The sequence below is a fragment of the Pelodiscus sinensis genome, chromosome 10 (genome assembly GCF_049634645.1).
Source record: "Pelodiscus sinensis isolate JC-2024 chromosome 10, ASM4963464v1, whole genome shotgun sequence".
NCBI lineage: Eukaryota > Metazoa > Chordata > Testudines > Trionychidae > Pelodiscus > Pelodiscus sinensis.
In genome coordinates, this window is record NC_134720.1 from 55,432,254 (window position 1) to 55,449,053 (window position 16,800).

Consider the following 16,800-nt stretch of genomic DNA (forward strand, 5'->3'; position numbering starts at 1 on the left):
CTCCCATAAATACGTTCTTCCTTAGCCGATGGTAAAGCCTGTGTGACAAAAAGGCATGAAGTGAAGGAGAGGAGGGGGAAGTCCAGTTATCAATTTTCCCATTTGAACAAAAATCCGTTGTTACATTTGGAAGGAGGAGGGGTGTCACAGACTGCACTGCTTTCTGTGAGCCAAGAAGCCATCTGCTCCTCTGCATCTGAAATGCCCCCAGAGCTCTGTCTGGGGAGGAGCGCTACAGACTGGCCACATCAGGGGTGGACAATAAAATAGTGGTGGGGGTTAGTCCCTGGCAGGTCACTGCCACTATATGTACGTGTGCTTCTGCAGGTACCAGTGAGCCCAGCTCCTGTTTGCCAGTACCAGGACACTGCTTCTTGCAGCTCCCATTGGCCTGGCACAATGGAGCCGTGATCGCCCATACCTGCGTAGGCACAGGTAAATCTAGTGGTGGGGACCCATAAGGGGCTAACTCAGGCAGATCGGATGAGGCCCACAGGCCAGTATTTGCCCACACCTGGGCTATATGCCACTACCATTTGTGTATAGCTTTCTTGTGGGTTTTATAGCCTGGTTTGGGATTTTTTAACCAGTATACTGTGTGTGAGGTTTGACGTTTATTTTTAATGGGAATCTTTAAGTGGATTGTGCCTGATTATATAAGTAAGTTTCAGCAATTCATTTCTCAAAGATATCTGGAACTATTTATTATACATCAGGCAAGTATCAATAGGACAAAGCTATCAGCTAAATGTATTCACTCTTGGCCTCCTAGGTTAAGTTCACACCGACAGACTATACGGAATGCCAACATACCTGCTTAATTTGACTTGGAAAGTTAAAAATAGTCAGGTTATTTAATGATGTTTATCTTTTTATCAGGAAGTCAAGTAAGAGGTAGTTATATAATGCAGTCCTGACAATAGAAAATGTGGAGGAAGATGAGGGAGTAGTTGAGGCTTATCATCTTGGTGGTTAATTGTTGGCAGTTAGATGAATGTATATATCTTGCTTCATAGACATTTGTCTGAGATTTGACAGCTTTGCAGAAAGCAATTGGGTGTTACCAGCCAACAAACGAACTTCAAAAGTTAATAAAAATCCCTATATATTGTAATGCACATCATAACTCGTGAAGTCATTCTGCCACTCTACTCTGCGCTCGTTAGGCCTCAGCTGGAGTACTGTGTCCAGTTCTGGGTGCCACATTTCAAGAAAGATGTGGAGAAATTAGAAAGGGTACAGAGAAGAGCGACAAGAATGATTAAAAGTCTAGAGAACATGACCTATGAAGCCAGGCTTCATGAACTGGGCTTGTTTAGTTTGGAAAAAAGAAGATTAAGGGGGGACATGATAGCGGTTTTCAAATATCTAAAAGGGTGTCACAAGGAGGAAGGCGAAAATTTGTTCCTCTTGGTTTCTGAGGACAGGAGAAGGAGTAATGGGCTTAAAGTGCAGCAGGGGAGGTTTAGATTGGACATTAGGAAAAAATTCCTAACTGTCAGGGTGGTCAAATATTGGAATAAATTGCCAAGGGAGGTGGTGGAATCTCCCTCTCTGGAGATATTTAAGAACAGGTTAGATAGACATCTGTCAGGGATGGTGTAGACGGAGCTTGATCCTGCCTTAAGGGCGGGGGGCTGGACTCGATGACCTCTCGAGGTCCCTTCCAGTCCTATTATTCTATGATTCTATGATAACAAATGAAATAAACTCTTTGAAAATTAACTACAAGCAAGATGGATTTAATTTTCATTAAATTGATTTAAATCACTAGTCAGGAAGACTTGATTTAATCATGGTTTTGTACACAAAAGTACATTCTAGTGAGAATGGTATGGTAGATTTCAAATCAATGAAGGCTACACTCAGACATCAAGACTTCTGGAATATGTGGCTCAGTTCCACTTTCGTTTTTACTGCCTGTTCCTCCCTTCTCAGTTATCTCCAGACTTCTTCTTTCTTGTCCAGATCTAGTCCACCCCTAATAATCTTCTATTCATTGGACTTTTTGAAACTTGGCACTTTTAGAGAGGTAAAGGATTGACTCTGCGTACACACATTTGCAGAGGGACGATAGAGTTGAGGTCTATTATTTCTCACATCTAGATATTTAGCTGTTAACAAGCGTGTTATCTGTGGAAACAGTTTGAGAACTGCAAAACTAAGCATCTCTGCTGGTATCTTCTAGACAGAGCACTGAATCCCACTGGGTAGATGGAAAGATTAACCTAAATATCTATACCGAAGCCTCTGGAAGTCCATAAGATTGGGTTCCTAATCCATGAACTAATTTTCAAAACTTTTCTTAAACATTACATGAATACTATTGTCCCATACTATAGAATTTATAATCCCTGTTACATGATGGGATACAATGTATCTTAATCAAATATTTTATCTAAAGATAGTTTTAAAGGGAAAACCTATGAAATTGGACTTAAATATAAACAGATTTTATTTTTTTTAAAAAAGCACTGATTTTTATTCACCTTGACTACAAGCCAAGTATGTATTGCAAATTCACTGTCGTTTTTAATTCTTTGAGTCTATTGGGAAATAAAACCTACAGTATAGTGGCATTGTCAGTTGTCCCTAAATAAAGATTAAGTGTGAGAGATGATTAAGATGGTCTTTTAAGATTCAGTTATGATGGTAATAAAGCTGTGATTTTACTAAGAGGAGTTCATTCAAGTTATTTATAGGAGCTGAGAGCATATTGTATTGATTCTTAAAATTCATTAATCTTTTTGCATATTCTAAGTGGCCACTTCTGATTGATACTAAACAAATATGTAATATTACACAGATGGGAAAATTATCAGTCAAACACCAAGTAAGGGGGATTTATATACGACAGGCACATGCATGACTTAATGTTATGTAGCATAACAGGCCCATATGCAGGAACTTATGTGTGTGTGTGTGGGGGGGCTTTTTTTGTAAATGTGGACCACAGGGGTGTGACTGCACCCCCATGGTTCCCCAAATAAGCGAAGAAATCAGGCCCAGCCTTCCCCTGGCTTGTCAGAGCATGGGGGAGAGAGGCTCGGGCAGCGCACTGCTCCTGCCTTCCCCTCACCGACTGGTGCATGCTTACTTGGGGGGCCCTGGGAGGTGCTTTCACACCCTTCGCACAGACCCCCCCCCCCCATGTGTGGGCCTGCACAATAATCGTATATTTTATGAAGGGAATCGTTTTCTCATTTTTCAAATCTCATGAAAATTGGCTATGCCTGTAGTTTCAGTATTACAAGGAGGAGATACTTTCCATCTCAGCAGAACTCCTCCATAAGAAATAGATGATGATTCCTTCAATAATACCTTACTCCATAAGTTGTCCCACTGAGTTCACTAGGACTAGCTATGGTGTAAGGTATTCAGACTAACCAAGGTGATCACAATCTGATTCTAATTTTAATATGATAACTTCACAGGAGATATGGAAAAAGACTGTGCCTCCCCGAAACAGACATAATAAGAACGTTCCAGTCCTGCAAGTGGATCTTTGCAGGTAGACCTCTGCACAGCATAGAGCCTCATGTCTCCAACTGCAGAACTGGAGCATATGGTCAATGGAAAATTCTGTTTCTAAATGGATAACACAACATAATTTAGCATTACCCTGGAAATGCCATTTTAGATGAAGGAATATTCTGATGTATAAAATTACAATATTTATAGTTAAATGTACCTTTTGCTCCATGTGAAAATGCCATGCATATATAACTTAATGACCGATGATGTGGGAAATGCTGAAGTACTCAATGCTTTTTTTGCCTCTGTATTCACAGACAAGGTCAGCCCACAGACTACTGCTCTAAGCAACACAGTATGGGAAGGAGGTGGGCAGCCCTTGGTGGAGAAAGAACAGCTTAAGAACTATTTAGAAAATTGGACATACACAAATCCATGGGACCAGCTCTAATACTTCCAAGGGTGCTGAGGGAGTTGGCTGATGTGATTGCAGATCCATTGGGGGAAGACCCACATGATTAGAAAAAGGCAAATGTAGTATAGGGATGTTAATTAGCAATTAATTAGCTAGTTAACTGGTTGATGGAATTTCCATCGACTACTCAACTAGTCGATAAGCACTTCTGTGCGATGCCTTTAAAATGTGCATTTCAAAGTGGAAGCACCTGCATGAAGCCGGGGGTTAGCGGGGAACTCATGCTATATCTATACTACAGGCTTCTTGCGCAAGAAGCTTTTTGCAGAAGAGAACTTCCGCCAAAACGTCTTGTGCAAGAGAGCATTCACACTGCAAAAGTGTATCGAAATTGATACACTTTGTGAAAGAGAGCGTCCAGACTGCATGGATGCTCCCTTGAAAGGAAACTCTGATTGCTATTTACAGAATGGCTACTTGGGCATGTGGGCTTTTTTCAATTGCCTCTTTTTGCGCAAAAAATCCCTGTCCCCCATCAACACACCTTTTTGCACAAGAGCTCTTGCGGCAAAAGGAGTTATTCCTTGTAGAAAGAGGACTATCTACACCGGAAAACCCCTCTGTTCTTTTGTTTTACTTGTGCAAAAATGCACTTGAGGTGTGGACGCTCCATGAGTTTTTGTGCAAAAACTCTGCAGTATAGACCTAACCAGTCCTGTACTTGCCCCAGGCTCCATACTGGCTTCCTCTTTGAAATGCACAAGAGCCCCCGCTGGGGACTCTTGTACATTTCAAAGTGGCAGAACTGCACTGAGCCCAACCCTGAGCTTCGTGCTGTGCTGCCACTTTGAAATGCTGAGTGAAACCTGGGATTGGCTGGGGACTCCCCAGCTGACCATGGGCTCCACATGGCATTTCAAAGTGGCAGTGCCACTTGGAGCCTGGGTTCTGGGCTCCGTGCGGCGCTGCTACTTTTAAGTAATCCCTTCTTCTCCTCCCCCCACCTTTCTGCCCTTATCTGATAGAGGCAGCAAGGGGGGGAGTGACTAGATGACTATCCGATTAGCTTATCGGATAGTCAACTAGTTCACTAATCCTTTTAATTCCTAATGTAGTGCCCATCTTTTAAAAGGGTAGAAGGACAATCCAGGTAACTACAGACCAGTCAGCCTCACTTCTGTCCCTGGAACAATCATGGAGGAGATCCTCAAGGATCAATTTTGAAGCACTTGGAAGAAAGTGATCAGGAAGAGTCAACATGGCTTCACCAAGGGCAAGTCATACCTGACCAATCCGATTGCCTTCTATGATGAGGTAACTGGATCTGTGGACACGAGGAAGTTGGTGGATGTGATATACCTTGACTTTAAAAAAGCTTTTGATGTGATCTCCCACAGTATACTGCAGGTTAACATAGTATGGATTGGATAAATGGACTGTGAGGTGGATAGAAAGCTGGCTAGATTGTCAGGCCCAACAAGTAGTGATCAATGGCTCGATGTCTGGTTGGTGATCGGTATCAAGTGGAGTGCTCCACGAGTTGATTCTAGGGCTGGTTTTCTTCAACATTATTATTAGTGGCCTGGATGAGGGGATGGATTGCACCCTCAGCAAGATTGCAGATGACACTAAGCTAGGGGGAGAGATAGATATGTTGGAGTATAGGGATAGGATCAAGAGTGACCTAGATAAATTGGGGGAGTAGACCAAAAGAATATTGATGAGGTTCAACAAGGACAAGTGCAGAGTCCTGCCCTTGGGGCAGAAGAATCCCAAGCACTGCTATAGGCTGGAGACAGACTGGCTACGCTGCAGTTAGGCAGAAGAAGACTTGGGGATTACAGTAGCTGGATAGGAGAAGCGGGATAGGAGTCAACAGTGCTCCCTTGTAGCCAAGAAGGCTAATGGCATATTGGGCTGCATTAGAAGGAGATCTAGAGAAGTGATTATTCCTTTTTATTTGGCACTGATGAGGCCACATCTGGAGTATTGTGTGTAAATCTGGACCCCCTATTACATGTGGACAAATTGGAGAAAGTCTAGAAGAGAGCTACTAAAATGATTAGGGGGCTGGAGCACATGACTTATGAGGAGAGGCTGAGGGATTTGGGCTTGTTTAGTTTACAGAAGAGAAGAGTGAGGGGGAATTTGAGAGCAGCCTTCAACTTCCTGAAGGGGGGTTCCAAAGAGGATGGAGAGAGGCTGTTCTCAGTGGTGACTGATGGCAGAACAAGGAGCAATGGGCTCAAGTTGTGGTGGGGGAGGTCCAAGTTGGATATTAGAAAAAACAATTTCACTAGGAGGGTGGTGAAGTGCTGGAATGAGAGGGAGGACACTGAGAGGGAGGAAAACGGAGTAAGAAAGGATATAGCTGGGGGTAGGAGAATGAACATGAGGAAGGGTTGGGTGGATACTAGTCTAATAGGTCATATTGGAGGTATAACGTCTGTGCCAAATTGGGTAAAGAATGTGAATGAGGCCAAACAGCAAAAATTAAGATGTTTGTACACCAATGCGAGGAGCCTAGGTAACAAAAAGGAGGAACTAGAGCTATTGGTCCAGGAAGTGAAACCAGATATTATAGGAATAACAGAAACATGTTGGAATACTAGGCATGACTGGAGTACAGGTATTGAAGGGTATGTGCTGTTTAGGAAAGACAGAAATAAGGGTAAAGGTGGTGGAGTCGCATTGTATATCAAAGATGAGGTGGATTGTAAAGAAATAAAAAGTGATGGAATGGAGAAGACAGAGTCTGTTTGGGCAAAAATCACATTGGGAAAGAAAACTATCAGATCCTCCCCTGGGATAGTGCTTGGGGTGTGTTATAGACCACCAGGATCCAATTTGGATATGGATAGAGACCTCTTTAATGTTTTGAATGAAGTAAATACTCATGGAAATGGCATAATCATGGGAGATTTCAACTTTCCAGATATAGACTGGAGGACAAGTGCTAGTAATAATAATAGGGCTCAGATTTTCCTAGATGTGATAGCTGATGAATTCCTTCATCAAGTAGTTGCTGAACCAACAAGGGGGGATGCTATTTTAGATTTGGTTTTGGTGAGTAGCGAGGACCTCATAGATGAAATGGTTGTAGGAGACAACCTTGGCTCGAGTGATCATGAGCTAATTCAGTTCAAATTAAATGGAAGGATAAACAAAATTAAATCTGAGACTAGGGTTTTTGATTTCAAAAGGGCTAACTTTAATAAATTAAGGAAATTAGTTAGGGAAGTTGATTGGACTAAAGAAATTATGGACCTTAAAGTGAAGGAGGCCTGGACTTATTTTAAGTTAAAGTTGCAGAAGCTGTCAGAAGCCTATATCCCTAGAAAAGGGAAAAAATGAATAGGCAGGTGTGTTAGACCAAGCTGGATGAGCAAGCATCTCAGAGAGGTGATTAAGAAAAAGCAGAAAGCATATAAGGAGTGGAAAATGGGAGGGATCAGTAAAGAAAGCTACCTTAGAGGTTAGAGCATGTAAGGACAAAGTAAGAAAGGCTAAAAGTCAGGTAGAGTTGGACCTTGCAAAGGGAATTAAAACCCATAGTAAAAGGTTTTATAGCCATATAAATAGGAAAAAAACAAAAAAAGAAGAATTAGGACCGCTAATTACTAAGGATGGAGTGGAGGTTAAGGATAATCTAGGAATGGCCCAATATTTGAACAAATACTTTGCTTCAGTTTTTAATGAGGCTAATGAAGATCTTAGGGATAATGGTAACTTAACAAATGGGACTAAAAATATAGAGGTAGATATTACCATATCTGAGGTAAAAGCCAAACTTGAACAGCTTAATGGGAATAAATCGGGGAGCCCAGATAATCTTCATCCAAGAATATTAAAGGAACTGGCACATGAACTTGCAAGTCCATTAGCAAAAATTTTTAATAAATCTTTAAACTCAGGGGTTGTACCATTTGACTGGAGAATTGCTAATATAGTTCTGATTTTTAAGAAAGGGAAAAAAAGCGACCCGGGTAAAAAGCGACTCATAGGCCTGTTAGTTTGACATCTGTAGTATAAGATCCTGGAAAAAATTTTGAAGGAGAAAGTAGTTAGAGACATTGAGGCTAATGGCAATTTGGACAAATTACAACATGGTTTTACAAAAGGTAGATCGTGCCAAACCAACCTGATCTCCTTTTTTGAGAAAGTAACAGATTTTTTAGATAAAGGAAATGCAGTGGATCTAATCTACCTCGACTTTAGTAAGGCATTTGATACAGTACCACATGGGGAATTATTGGTTAAATTGGAAAGGATAGGGATTAATATGAAAGTTGAGAGGTGGATAAGCAACTGGTTAAAGGGGAGACTACAGCGGGTCATATTGAAAGGTGAACTGTCAGGTTGGAGGAAGGTTACTAGCGGAGTTCCTCAGGGATCAGTTTTGGGGCCAATTTTATTTAATCTTTTTGTTGCTGATCTTGGCACCAAAAGTGGAAGTGTCCTAATAAAATTTGTGGATGACACAAAGTTGGGAGCTATTGTCAATTCAGAAAAGGATCGGGATATCATACAGGAAGATCTAGATGATCTTGTAAATTGGAGTGATAGCAATAGGATGAAATTTAATAGTGAGAAGTGTAAGGTTATGCATTTAGGGATTAATAACAAGAATTTTAGTTATAAGCTGGGGACATATCAGTTGGAAGTAACGGAGGAGGAGAAGGACCTCGGAGTCCTGGTTGATTATAGAATGACTATGAGCAGCCATTGTGACATGGCCGTGAAAAAGGCTAATACGATCTTGGGTTGTATTAGGCGAGGTATTTCCAGTATGGATAAGGAGGTGTTAGTGCCATTATACAAGGCATTGGTGAGACCCCATTTGGAATACTGTGTGCAGTTCTGGTCTCCCATGTTTAAGAAGGATGAATTCAAACTGGAACAGGTACAAAGAATGGCCACTAGGATGATCCGAGAAATGGAAAACCTGTCTTATGAAAGGAGACTCCAGGAGCTTGGCTTGTTTACCTTAACCAAAAGAAGGCTGAGGGGGGACATGATTGCACTTTTTAAATATATTAGAGGGATAAATACCAGGGAGGGAGAGGAATTATTTAAGCTTAATACCAATGTGGACACAAGAACAAATGGATATAAGCTGGCTAGTAGGAAGTTTAGACTTGAGATTAGACGAAGGTTTCTAACCATTAGAGGAGTGAAGTTCTGGAATGGCCTTCCAAGGGAAGTAGTGGGGGCAAAAGATCTATCTGGTTTCAAGATTAAACTAGATGGGTTTTGTGACGAGGTGGGCCCCCCCTTTCCCTGGAAACAGGCCCACCCCGCACTGACCCGGCAATAGCGCTGTCCCTGCTAGGGAGGGCCGGACAGCCATGGACGGTCTGCGAGCCGTGCAGCGCTGCTCTGCGCATGGCGGCTCGCACAGAAGCCCGCGTTGCTAAGCAACGCGATCCGGCGGCCCAAAACAAGATGGCGGCCGGAAGTGACGGGGGGGTGGAGGGTACCTGGGGGAAGTGACGTCAGACGCCAGGGGAAACTGGCGCGCAAGTATAAAAGACGGGGGAGCGGATACAAGGGGGAGAAGGCGAGCGAGTGGGAGAGGGGGAGTGCGAACGAGGAAGAGAGAGAGAGAGAGCGACGGAGGTGGAGAAGAGGAGGGCGAGTGAGTTGGAAAGGGGGTGGAGAGTGGGGGGGTGGGATAGGGAAATAGGTAACTTAGGTCAGCAGGGTGGAAGCAGCCCAGGGCAGGGCACGGAGCCGGCGCACCGGTGGTTTAGGGCATAGCCCCTCCGGTGGGACAGGTCAGGCTGACTCTGTCCTTAGGGCCCTGGGCTGGGGTCTGGGAGTGAGGGTGGGCCCAGACCCCCCACCCTGCAAACCCGCGACACATTCGTCTCGTTGTGGGAACCAAGCAAGGAGCATACCTCAAGGGTGCTCGGCGACTAGCAAACTAGGAGGGGTACGGGTGAACCCCCACACGTGGTGGAGAATGAGGGCATTGAATCCTAGGGGTTGAGGGGAAGAAAAATCTATTTAAAAAAAAAAAAAAAAAAAGAGGGGGGATACCCCACCCTGGAACATAGGAAAAAAAAAAGACTGGGCAAGGCAGAGCCAGAGAAGGGAGGGGAAGAAACACTAACGGCCCATAGGGCATCGCAGAGCATGGAAACGGCAGAAATGTTAAAATGGTTGACAAAGAATCAAAGACAGCAACATCAACAACAAACGGCCCTCATCCAGCAGCTCGCAGCTCAGCATCAAAACCAACAGAGGCAACTCCTCCAAGAAGTAGCTGAACAGTATAAAACCCACCAGGAACACTGGGTAAGACAGTGGGGTGGGATGGGCCGGGGGCAACCGGTAGGACAAGGGGGGGACGCAATGGAGGGAGGAGCCCTCGCCCAGTTACCCGTACGGTTAGCAAAAATGGGGCCCCTAGACGACCCAGAGGCGTTTCCGGTCACCTTCGAAAGGGTGGCCACCACCGCTAGGTGGCCAGAGCAACATTGGGCTACGATCTTAGCTCCGTACTTAAAGGCCCCGCACAATTGGCCTATCGGAGCTTGGATCCCCGGGAAGCCCTACATTACTTTAAAGTAAAAGAGGCAATACTTAATCAACTCGGAGTGACCCCCGAGTCCTACCGACAGCGGTTTAAACAGGAAAGTACCCCCCGGGGGCCCGACCCAGGGCAGTAGCCCAAAAATTACGGGAAGCTGGATGGCGCTGGTTGGAACCCGACCAGCAGACGGGGCCGCAAGTAGCCGAAAAAGTGGTACTAGAACAATTTATTAACATTTTACCGGGGGAGAGTCAGAGATGGGTGCGCCGACACCATCCCGTACTCCTAGGGGAAGCGGTCACTTTAATGGAGGACTATATGGCGGCAGAAGGGGAAGATGGAGCTACGGAAGGGCGAAAGGATCCTCATGTCGGGGGCGGGAGAGGGGGTGGTCAAGTCACGCCGCAACTAGAGGAAAGAGGGGGGGGTGGACCCCCGTCCAGCCCGAATAGGAACGTCGGAAGGCGACTGGCCCCGGTGTGGAATCGACCGATAGCCCCTGAACCAGTGCCTCGGCCCAACCCGCAGGAGACACGGCCGGAGAACCCCACTCCAACTCGAGGATCAACAGGTGGATGTTACCAATGTGGACAGGAGGGACACTTCAAGCAGGACTGTCCATTTATGGACTGTTCCTATAGTCAGGTAACCATGACCGCGGCTCCGGCGGAGGAAAACAGAGGGGGAAGGATTTTAAGAATGGTAGAAGTAAATGACCAGCGGGTCACCGCCCTGGTGGAGTCAGGGTGTGGGCAAACCCCGTCCAGGCGGAGCTGGTGAAGGCGGAAGAACCCAAGGGCCCCCCTGTGCATGTGCAGTGTGTTCACGGGCGGATAGAGGCTTATCCTACTACCTGGGTGTATTTAAAAGACGGAGGGCATGAGGGGTGGGCTTACGTAGCCCTCGTGCCTGGGTTGATTTATCCGGTCTTATTAGGACGGGACTGGAAGGGCTTCGCACAAGCCCTACGGGAATGGCCGGGGCAGGGAGAGGAGGAGGGATTCTTGACTAACGATACGGAAACGGCACCGGGGTATGAAGAGCAGCTTTTAACCTCGGGGGATTTTATGAGGGAACAAAGGGAGAACCCCTGCTTACAACAGGCATGGAAACAGGCCACTAAAAATACGAAGAAAGGAAACAAACAGAGGATAGCGAGAACGTTCCCAAGGTTCAAAATACAGGGGGACCGGCTATATAGGGTCACGGAGGGTAAAGAGAAGGGAGAGACGGTCACACAGCTTGTGGTCCCAGCTAAATACGTGCAATATCTATTACGCCTGGCCCATAGTAACCCCTGGGCAGGGCATTTAGGTTATAAAAAGACCGTAAACCGTCTTCTACCGAGATTTTACTGGCCGGGTATTTATCGCGCGACCAGGGAATTCTGTGATTCGTGCCCCGAGTGTCAGAAGGCCGGGACGGGACAAGTACCACGCGCACCGCTGGTGCCCCTCCCTATAATAAAAGTTCCCTTCCAAAGAATAGCCATGGATTTAGTGGGGCCATTAGAACCCACAAAAAGTCATTGTCAGTATATTTTAGTAATAGTAAATTACACCACGCGCTATCCGGAAGCAGTACCACTACGGAATATCACTGCCTCGACTATCGCGGAAGAACTTGTTAAGCTCTTCGCCAGGGTGGGAGTGCCGAAGGAGATTCTCACCGACCAGGGAACAAACTTTACATCTAACCTTATGAAGGAGTTATGCCGGCTATTCCAGGTCAAAACCTTAAGAACCTCAGTCTATCACCCGCAGACGGATGGCTTGGTTGAGAGGTTCAACCGCACCCTCAAAGGTATGTTGCGGAAGTTCGCCCATGAGGAGCCCGGCGGATGGGACAGGGCTCTGCCGGCCCTGATGTTTGCGATACGGGAGATACCGCAAGCCTCTACGGGCTTTTCCCCCTTCGAACTCTTATACGGCCGACAACCCCGCGGGATTTTAGATGTAATCCGGGAGACGTGGGAAAAACAGGAGACGCAGGCCATGGGGACAGTGCCCTATATCATCAAATTGCGGCAAAGACTACAAAAGGTAGGGGAGTTTGCTAAACAGAATCTTCTTGAGGCACAGGAGCGCCAGGCCCAATACTATAATCGTAGGGCCAGGCTAAGGGTCTTTCAGCCAGGCGACAGGGTTCTCCTTTTACTTCCCGAGCAATCCTCCAAGCTACTGGCCAGGTGGCAAGGCCCCTTTGAAATTATCCGGAGGGTAGGCGATGTCAATTATAAGATAAAAATGCCCGGACGTAAAAAAACCACAAACATTTATCATATAAATCTCCTAAAGGCCTGGCGGGCCCAAGAGGCCTTAGTAGGAGTAAGAGAGGAGGCAGAGGACAGATTCCAGGTGGGAAAGGAGCTAGCGAAAGAACAGAAAGAAGAGATCCTGAAGGTGTTAGACTGATTCCCCCAGGTGCTAACCGATGCACCAGGATATACAAAGTTGTCTTGGCATCACATCCAGACAGAGCCCGGGTGTACCATTCGCGATCCGGTTCGTCCCCTGCCCCGGAAGCTGTGGCCAACCGTCCGAGATAAGGTGGATAGGATGATATGGTGGGGAGTGGTGGAGGAATCGCATAGCGCTTGGAGGAGCCCTATTGTATTAGTTCCTAAGCCTGATGGATCTGTCCATTTCTGTATTGATTTTCGTAAAGTCAACGCCGTCTCGCAGTTCGATGCGTACCCCATGCCACGGGTTGATGTGTTGTTGGAACGGCTGGGCACCGCTAAATAGCTGTCCACCCTTGACTTAGCCAAAGGATATTGGCAGATACCGTTGACCCCTGAATCCAGAGAAAAGACCGCCTTCTCCACACCCTTTGGCCTATACCATTTCATAAGAATGCCTTTCGGACTACAAGGGGCGGCCGCCACGTTTCAACGCCTAATGGATCGGGTCCTACGTCCCCATGAGACTTATGCCGCTGCATACATAGACGACATAATTATTTTCAGTCAAACCTGGCAGAAACATCTAAAACGAGTAGAGGCGGTGCTTTCCTCATTACGGGAGGCTGGACTAACGGCAAACCCCAGTAAATGTTATTTTGTCCAACAGGAAGTGTCCTACCTAGGATATACTGTCGGCAAGGGACGTATTCGACCCCAAACAAGTAAGATTAAAGCCCTGCACGATTATCCGGCACCGAGCACAAAGCGACAAGTGCGGCAGTTCTTGGGGCTAGCCAGTTATTATCACCGATTCGTACCTGATTTTGCAACATTAGCCGCCCCATTAACAGATCTAACAAGGGACGCCGCACCAAAAAAGGTAAGGTGGGAACCTAAGTGTGAAGAGGCCTTTAGAGGCCTGAAGCAACACCTAACCCGAGCCCCGGTGTTGGCCCAGCCAGATTTCTTGAAACCATTTACCCTACAAACAGATGCGTCGAAGGTAGGCCTCGGGGCAGTGCTATCACAAGGGGAGGGAGGGGAGAAACATCCCATCGTATACGTGAGTCGTAAGTTGCTGCCTAGAGAACAGAATTACTCAACCATAAAGAAAAAAGCCTTAGCCGTAAAGTGGGCTGTTAATCTTTTACGGTATTACCTCCTAGGCAACACGTTCACGGTGGTAACTGACCATGCCCCGTTGCGATGGCTATTAGCCATGAAAAACTCCAACGCCAGGATCATGCAATGGTACCTAAACTTACAGCCATACCGGTTTCAAGTAAGCCATCGAGCGGGAAAAGCCAACGGGAATGCAGTCTTCTTCTCACGGAATATGGTGAAGGAGCAAGAAAATCAAATAAAACACGAAACAAACGTAAGGGGGAAGGTGTGTAACGAGGTGGGCCCCCCCTTTCCCTGGAAACAGGCCCACCCCGCACTGACCCAGCAATAGCGCTGTCCCTGCTAGGGAGGGCCGGACAGCCACGGACGGTCTGCGAGCCGTGCAGCGCTGCTCTGCGCATGGCGGCTCGCACAGAAGCCCGCGTTGCTAAGCAACGCGATCCGGCGGCCCAAAACAAGATGGCGGCCGAAAGTGATGGGGGGGGGGGGTGGAGGGTACCTGGGGGAAGTGACGTCAGACGCCAGGGGAAACTGGCGCGCAAGTATAAAAGACGGGGGAGCGGATACAAGGGGGAGAGGGCGAGCGAGTGGGAGAGGGGGAGTGCGAACGAGGAAGAGAAAGAGAGAGCGACGGAGGTGGAGAAAAGAAGGGCGAGTGAGTTGGAAAGGGGGTGAAGAGTGGGGGGGTGCGATAGGGAAATAGGTAACTTAGGTCAGCAGGGTGGAAGCAGCCCAGGGCAGGGCACGGAGCCGGCGCACCGGTGGTTTAGGGCATAGCCCCTCCGGTGGGACAGGTCAGGCTGACTCTGTCCTTAGGGCCCTGGGCTGGGGTCTGGGAGTGAGGGTGGGCCCAGACCCCCCACCCTGCAAACCCGCGACACATTCGTCTCTTTGTGGGAACCAAGCAAGGAGCGTACCTCAAGGGTGCTCGGCGACTAGCAAACTAGGAGGGGTACGGGTGAACCCCCACAGGTTTATGAAGGGGATGGTTTGATGAGATAACATGATCTTGGTAACTAATTGACCATTCATTATCAGTGGGAAATAGGTCAATGGAGGGATGATAGGAATTACTAGAGAACTTTCTGGGTGTCTGGCTGATGAGTCTTGCCCACATGCTCAGGGTTTAGCTGATCGCCATATTTGGGGTCGGGAAGGAATTTTCCTCCAGGATAGATTGGCAGAGGCCCTGGAGGTTTTTCACCTTCCTCTGTAGCATGGGGTACAGATCACAGCTAGAGGATTCTCTGCATCTTGGGGTCTTCAAAGTATTTGAAGGCTTCAATATCTGAGATATAGGTGAGAGGATTATTCTGGGAGGGGTGGGTGAGATTCTGTGGCCTGCACTGTGCAGGGGGTCAGACTAGATGATCATAATGGTCCCTTCTGACCTTAAAGTCTATGAGTCTATGAGTTACGCAGGGAGGTGGTGAATCTCCATCTCTAGGGGCTTTAAGTACTGGCTTGACATATCCCTGTCTGAGATGATTTAGTTGGGGTTGGTTCTCCTTTGAGCAGGGGGTTGGACTTGATGACTCTTCCAACCCTAGGATTCTATATCAGGGATATTAGTGGTACATAAGTCCAATAGCTCTCACTGCAGACAAAGAGCTAATTTCTAGCCTTAGTTATATAATTGCCATTTCCAGCAAGTTCAGTTGGAGTTGCAATCCTGTAACTGGGAGCATAATTCAGCCCCAAATAGTTTTATTCTTATTTGTATGCAAGTGTTGGAATCGAAAGTTTATGATAGAGAATCAGTAAGAGGAGTGCAAAAGCAAAGAATAGCATCAGCAGTTTGGGGCGCTGTTTCTTTGAGGAGAGCAACTGCGGTTCCGACCGACACCGATGGCAGTAGAGAAGGAACTGAAGGGACTGTTGCCGCACATGCGTGGCAGCGACACCATGCGTGCCGCCTGTCCCGTTTGTGCGGCTCACCAGAAGGCACTGCTACTGTAAATCTCCAAGTAGGCGCGCAGTGGCACCTCAAGATAAAGGTGGAGCACCCACCGGGATACTCCTCGAAGAAGTCAGCACTATACAATCTCAATAAACAAATAGTAAAAATCCATAGAAAACCATTGTCAAATGGGTGATATTTTTAGTGGTACTAACCTCAATGTTATTTACTATTTTTGTTAGTGATCATCACATAAATTTAAAATCACTGTTGATTAAATTTACAGATGACGCAAAGCGTGATGAAGTGGTCATGCCAAGCAATTTGGATTGCGTGGGAATCTGCTTTTATTGAAACAAAATGTGTTTTAATACACGCAAAAGTAAGATCATATGTCTGGATGCAATGAATGTTGACCATTTCTATAAAATAGTGGACTGTGTCATGTTAAGTAACTTAGTATCTATGGAAGATAGCCACAAAGCATCCTTAAGAACTGCGTGCAAGCCGTGGCATAGTGTATAGGCCTGGGATGAGACGGTGTGTCAGAAATAGGGTCATAGCACTGCAGAGATTCTTGCCCTATGAGGTGGCTTAACTTAGAGAAGTCCTCAGAGGTATCTAAATTACAGTATCTTCAGCCCCAGAAACAACCCAGAACTGGTGGAAGGGGGCTGCAAAGGTGTGGCTTAGTTAAAGCCACCTCATTCTCTCTCCCTCTGACTGAATTCTGCACTGCACCTCTAAAGGGCACAGCATAGAATTCCACTCGAACCATGCTAATAAAATTTCACTCTTCCTTTCTTGAAGATTTTCTCTTCATGTTCTAGTTACTCCTAGAAACACTGGCATCACTTTACCCTATCAGTCTATTCCTACAGAAGAAATAGAAATGATGGGAACTTAGCAATACTTTCTCAGGTGCAATGTGGTTTGAATAATTG